We start from the raw sequence: 7,091 nt of genomic DNA, 5'->3' as shown, positions 1-7,091 counted from the left end.
GCAAAGCATCATTTTAACTTAGACATGACAGAAAACTCCCAGTTTTGTGGGCAGCTTTTTATTATTTTTAAAATAATTGCTAGGAAGTTATTCCTTTGGTTTAGTAGAAATTGGCCTCTTTGTAAATTCCATCCATCAGATCTCATCCAACCATTGGACAAAACAGAACACATCTATTTTCTCACTTAATGGTTTCTAGCCGTTACACGCTTGTAATTAAAATCAAGCCTCCTACAGAAAATAAGTAGAAGAGATGAATAAAGTGTTTTTAAGAGCTACTGGAGTAATGGAGAACTTCCAGGTCAAAACCCAGGAGAAAATCTAAATCTAGAGAAAAGCAATCATGTTGCTTTTCCCCCGTGAGCAGACATTGACCTTGGGTTAAGGATAGGGGGACTAAACTCCCCTAGTTTTTAGCCTCATATGGCTAAAGAGACTAGAGCTGGATTCCAGAGCCAGTCAAGGGGGAGTGATGGGAAGCTAGTAATCCCCCATTTTAGGTGTAACCCCAAAGGAATATATCCAAGAAATAAAGGTGAATCAGAAATAAACCAGAGAGTAGACATCATGAGCAAAGCACACCCTCCAAGTTGAAGAAATTTATGGACAAGAAGTTATCATTGAAATTAAATAGTGGCAGACATGTCCAAAGAATATTGCGGGGATTGGATCCCTTTATGAATCTTGTGATAGATGAATGTGTGGAAATAGCAACTAGTGGACAACAGAACAATATTGGAATGGTGGTAATACGAGGAAATAGTATCATCATGTTAGAAGCCTTGGAACGAGTATGAACAATGCCTGAGTTCACCAGAGAAATCAACGCTTCCACATGTCCCCTCTCCACATTTTACTACCAGAAAAATTGGGTTGTGTACATTTTCTTACTGAACTTTTTTGTTAAATAAACTTTTGTAATAGCCAAAAAAAAAAAAAGAAAGAAAGAAACCAGCCCTGACAAGGGCAGATTCATGTCATCTGAATAGCCAGTAAAATCTTAAGCTATAAAGCTGGGTTAAGGTGATCCTTAATTATTAGCTTCCCTAGCTTCAGTCAGAACTAACAAAAATCCTTTTTGGTGAAATATAACATCACTTTTGTTCTCACCATTTTTCCCACCAACAATTTTGCACTACAGTTAGGAGAACACACTCAAAAGCAAAGTAGGTATACAAAGATGTAAAACAAAATGACTGATAATAAATAGAAATAACAGAAGATAGAGTCAGATCCATGGGGTGTCCAGTTATCAAACTTATCAGATAAAGACTTTAAATAACAATCCCTTCTATATTCAAGAAGATAGTAGGCAAGGTTAGATATTTCACCAGAGAACTAAAAGCCTAAAAAAATAAGAAAAAATAAAATTAAAGTTCTTTAACTGCGAAGCCACATAATAAAAACCCAAATGATAAGTGTAATAGCAAAAGAGTCAATTGGAGTCCCATAAGAAGAAAAGGGTGGAAAAGGTAGAACGAATATTGAGACAAAAAATGGCTGAGAATTTTCTAAAACTGATGAAAAACATCAGTTGATAGATCTAAGAAGCTCCAGAATTTTACAGACTGATATCATCTCTGTAGGTTTCTCTTTTCCATGTACAATAACTCTATCACCTTTCATATATGACACTATATCCAGATTCATCTCCAAACACCAAGGCATCTGCATTCTTCCTCAAATGTAGTATCTTCAGTAAAATCTGCTACTTCAGATGCAATTTCACCACTATCAAGTACTAGATGATCAACTCTCCCTGAACTGTAACTATAAACACATATTAAGACCATCTAACTTGCAAGTATTTAGCTTTCATATCCTCATCTCTTCTCTATTCTTCTTCAAGCTTTACCATTGTGTCTATTATACACAGGAACAATGACAAAATATTCTATCCAGTGCTTTTCTGAAAACGGAATCCTCTAAATTTGCTGAAGATGTCATTTATGTAACCCTGAATGGAAAGGAATCAAGATTAGTTCTCCATGACATGTTCCCAGTGAACCTATGCTGATGACTAGAAGTCACTGTGTGATTTCCAAAATGTTGGCAAACCACCTGTTTAGTAAGAGTATATTCTGACATTAACCAAGGGTCAACACAATTCTACTAGTTTCTGAAGCAATTCTTGCCCCATTAACAAAAATAAGTATATAATTTTACTATCTCAAATATTCTTGAAACTTTTCAAGGTTTCTTGACTCTGAGATAAGTCACATTTGCAAGTTCTTTTCAGAGTCGGGGATAGACTTCATCTGGGTCTAGACACCGAACATCACCTACAAGGTCTAGAAGCTCTCTTAGTAATTCCATCACATACACTGGCTCATATTGCGTTTCCTATCCATGTTTAATCTGTATTTTCCAAGCAACCACAATGACTGAGACAGATCTAATAGGTGGGTCATCCTAATATCTCCTTTGGAACACAGTGAAAACTGCTACCTCTGCCTGATATGTTCCCCTTTCCCTGGCCCAGCCCCTTGTGTCCTGGCTAATTCACAGTCATCATTCCAGAGGCATCACACGTGACCTACCATCTATCTTAGCAACTTCTTTAACTCCTCAGTCTGTGCTAGAGGCTTCTCTCTGGAATCATATAAGCACCCATTTCTTGCCTGCAGCATGGTATTTACAATTCGTACTGTACTCGTCCTTCTCTTGTTTGTATTGTCAGCTGAACTGCATGCAGTTTGAGGACAGGGACCAGTTCTTATGCACTGTGTTGTATGCTTAGCATGTAGCATATGACATATGTCACATATGTCTGGAAATTGGTTTTTGGATTAACACTGAAGTGTTAGAAGTTGGGTGGCAGTTGAAGTTGAGTAAGACAGAAAAATAATGTTGAGTGCAGAGATAGATGTTTACAATTCCAGAAAGAGGACAGAAATATCTAAGGTTCATTTTCATTGACTGTAAACTCTGAAAAGTCTGTATCAGTGTAGAATCAAGCTGATTTAAAAGGTCCAGGAAATAAGCACAGGTGTGCCTGATGACTTAGTCACAGATGTTAACCTCATTATTATTTTGAATATTAAATAGTGTTTATTTAGTGTAAATCTGTTTAGTGATTGTGTAATTATTATGTTTATACCTAATATTGAAATCATAATTGATTTGATTATTAATACATTAAAAACAATTTAAATAATTGTGTTCAGTCATTAACCTTGAAAATGATTTAAATATCCAACACTGCTGCTGCTGCTGCTAAGTCACCTCAGTCGTGTCCGACTCTGTGCGACCCCGTAGGCGGCAGCCCATCAGGCTCCCCCGTGCCTGGGATTCTCCAGGCAAGAACACTGGAGTGGGTTGTCATTTCCTTCTCCAGTGCATGGAAGTGAAAAGTGAAAGTGAAGTCACTCAGTCGTGCCCAACTCTTAGCGACTCCATGGACTGGAGACTACCAGGCTCCTCCGTCCATGGGATTTTCCAGGCAAGAGTACTGGAGTGGGGTGCCATTGCCTTCTCCAAAATATCCAACACTAGGGGATTGAATTACTCAATGTACAATAAGACAGTAGAAGAGTATGTATATTCATTCACTTAAAAGTTTATGAAATTGTGTACTTATTGATATATAAATACTTTCGTAATCAAAACTATGTTAGAGCTGCAAAACTGTGCATATAAATAGAATATAAAATAGCATAGAAAAATGCAGGGAAACATAACTTTATGAAAGGATCACAAGTGATTGAAACCTTTTTCTTAAAACTCATCTATATTTTCTGAAGTTTGTTCAGGCAAAATTATTCAATAAATGTGATATTTTGTAAAAAAAAAAAAACAAAAAAAACAAAAAAACAAAGACTAAAACTACAACTTTAAAAAGACTTAGGGTCAGTGTGTACCGTATCTTCCCATCTACTGGGGTATTATAAGACTCAAAAAAGATAAATTTGCATGAAAGCACTAAGCAAGCCAAAATATTTTTGAAGCCTTTCTATTACATTGTAAATGTAATCAATAATATTTTTGGCAATATGGTCCCAGGGGAAAGCAAATCCTATAATATAAATGTTGTGAGTCCCAGAAAGCTAGGCAATCCTGGATTCTCTGTGCAGCACTTAAGAATAAAGCTGAAACCACTGAAGGAGGCCAGCTTTTGAGGTCTGGAGTCAGCACCAGGGCCAATCTCTCAGCTGCAGCCACGCCCAAGTTCCCAGTCAGTCTATGGACAGAACCCTTTGTGATTCTGTTCATTCCCCTCTTCTTTGTCAAGACTGATTTAATCTCCAAAAGCCAATCCTTTGGATTTGTTCAGAAATGTACTGCTTTTAAAATCCCAGCCAGCTTTGGAGAGTAGCCACCTCCCTTCCCTGGCTAGGCTGATCTGCACTCATTTACGCCAGGAGAAATTTACGCATCTCTTCTCACCAGCTCCCTTGGTTCTTGCTAATTCCCTAATCATACTGAATTATTTGGAATTGACTGCGTCATCCTTGGTCACCTATAGATTCCCTCACTTCATTACTCCTTGGCCAAACTGTCTTTTGAGGGCTTCTGTGACAGATTTATATTCTGAGCAATAGACAGGAATGTGTTTCTCTGCTTTTCCTTTGCTTGTACCACATAAACATGTCCCAGGATATTCCCAGGCAGGAGCAGAGGGTCAGACCTTGTTCACAGAGGGCCCCCAGAGAGGAATCTTCTGAAAGGGGAGGTGGTCAGCAAGGGAATGGGATTAGCCACCAAGGGCCTGATTCCTGAGAGGTGTGTTTAAACTTCAACATGCCTCTTGATAACCAAATGACTTAATTTTTCTATGGAAATATTTATTGTTTAAATGTATATGTTGGAGTCATTGATATATCTAAAAAAAACTATTTCATCTTTGGGATTTCAAACAATACTTTTATACATGTGCTGGTACACTTCAGCTAAACATATCACCTAGAGACTGCCATCATTGATTAGTGGTTTAATGGAAGTGTGTGTGTGTGTGTGTGCTCAGCTGCTAAGTCAGGTCCAACTCCTTACAACCCCATGGACTGTAGCCTGCTAGGCTCCTCTGTCCAAGTGATTCTCCAGGCAAGAATACTGGAGTGGGTTGCCATTCCCTTCCCCAGGGGATCTTCCTGACCCAGGGATTGAACCTGGGTCTCCCACATTGCAGGCAGACTTTTTACCATCTGAGCCACCAGAGAAAGGTTGGTCAAGCTGAATTCATGCAAAACAATTGGAGAAGACTCTTGAGAGTCCCTTGGACTGCAAGGAGATCAAACCAGTGAATCCTAAAGGAAATCAGTCCTGGATATTCATTGGAAGAATTGATGCTGAAGCTGAAGTTCCAATACTCTGGCCACCTCATGCGAAGAACTGACTCATTGGAAAAGACCCTGATGCTGGGAAACATTGAGGGCAGGAGAAAAGGACGACAGAGCTTGAGATAGTTGGATGGCATCACCGACTCGATGCACATGAGTTTGAGCAAGCTCTGGGAGTTAGTGTTGGACAGGGAAGCCTGGTGTGCTGCAGTCTGTGGGGTCACAAAAAGTTGGACATGACTGAGAGCCTGAACTGAACTGAACTGAACAATTATTCTGAAACTTCTAAAAATTTTCATCAAAACATTAAAAATCCTTATTGTAGGCTATCAACATGAAGGCAAACGAAAAGAAATAGTAAAACTAATATTTAATACACTGTAACTTAAAATACTTGAAGAGAATTAAAGTGTTTTATTTCACTGGGGGGAAAAAAGGCTTAACAAGAATGACTGGCTTCTTGATAAAGAAGTAGCATCTTTCCTAAGCTGTGATAGATTTTCATACTTCTTTCTACATTTGAATCCACTTCCAACACTTTATCCTCTGTACTTACAGTTTGTGAAACATCTCTGAGAGTTTCTTTAGTGTGTAATGTTTCCTGGTGTCACTTCTTCTGGGACATCATCCTTTTCATGACGTCTTCCTCATTTATGTCAATAAGTCTGGCCTTACTAAGTTCCTTGAAGCATACTAGAGTTTTCAGCAAAGCAGCAGTGTCAATATTCTTATGACCAGCTACTTCTTCTATAAACCCAAGATATTTCATTCAAATCTTACTTCTACTATTATCACGTTTTATGGATTTTTTTTGCTGCACTTTCATTTTTATTGGCCAAATTTCCTCTTTTGATTGTCTTTCTTTGTAAAATATTATGTAGGTTTATCACTGGGAGACAGAAGGCAAAGCAATGATAACTTTCACTGTCCGTATGTGAACTGAATAAAAGGTGCACAATAAGCAATCACCACAGACTTTAAAGATACAACGGTCGTTTCTAATCATGATGCATATCTGTTGTTTATGTAAAAGGTTTTCAGACTTAGGAGCTAACGATGAAATCGATGCCTAGATTTCTAATCTAATCTAACAATGAAATCATAATTACTATGTCATGGTAAATAAAATTTGAACCATGTTATTAGGGACTGGTGTTATTTAACTGAACTGTAGAAGCTAAAACTTGTGTATGTTAGAGTCATGCAGAGAGGGCTGCCTATCATCACCCAGGTGATACAGGAGCAGTTAGGTCTTTGGGAGCAAAGAACAGATTTTAGGAAGTATGTATGGATGTATCATCAACGTCAAATACTGACCTCCAGGGAGGTAAAAGGAATGATTCTGGCATTATTTCTATTGCGTTGTCCGTTGAGGACCTTAGTGAACAAATTGTGAAGCATAGATCTAATTGTAATAGGTTTCAGAGAAAAGCACTGAGAATTTTGACATTTTGAATATGAACTACTTTTAAGAAATTTGGCAATAAAGGAAAAGAGGGAGTTAAGACTGGAATTAGAGAAAGGCATTTAACATTTTTAGGTAAGAACTTCCCTTTACTATGAAATCACCTAAATGTGTAGGTATGACCCTAAGAGATTTAGTCAACAACTTCTAAACTTCAGATACATCTTATCTGCAATAGTCCCCAGTAATATAAATTACTATGGGTTTAAAAACTTTAATCCACAGAAAGGAAATGAGAACTATCTGGCATTTCCCCTCACTCTTACCACGGGGCCTCTTTCTAAGAACTCATGGTCTCTTATTTTGCCTACTCTAGGGTTAACATTGGTCAACAGAGATCATTGTCATAA

The 7,091-nt window shown here is 37.9% G+C and overlaps 1 pseudogene across 1 annotated transcript; it reads left to right on the top strand.

The window, feature by feature from the left end:
- Positions 1 to 572: 572 nt before the first annotated feature.
- LOC147378194 (small nuclear ribonucleoprotein G pseudogene) lies at positions 573 to 886 on the top strand (annotated as a pseudogene). The gene has a single exon (XR_015149736.1). The product of XR_015149736.1 is annotated as a small nuclear ribonucleoprotein G pseudogene (transcript).
- Positions 887 to 7,091: the final 6,205 nt, after the last annotated feature.

The sequence above is a fragment of the Bos grunniens genome, chromosome 2, assembly GCF_055505025.1.
Source record: "Bos grunniens cultivar Pamir isolate PY7600 chromosome 2, Bosgru_T2T1.0, whole genome shotgun sequence".
Lineage (NCBI taxonomy): Eukaryota > Metazoa > Chordata > Mammalia > Artiodactyla > Bovidae > Bos > Bos grunniens.
This window is presented reverse-complemented; position numbering and strand designations above follow the sequence as displayed.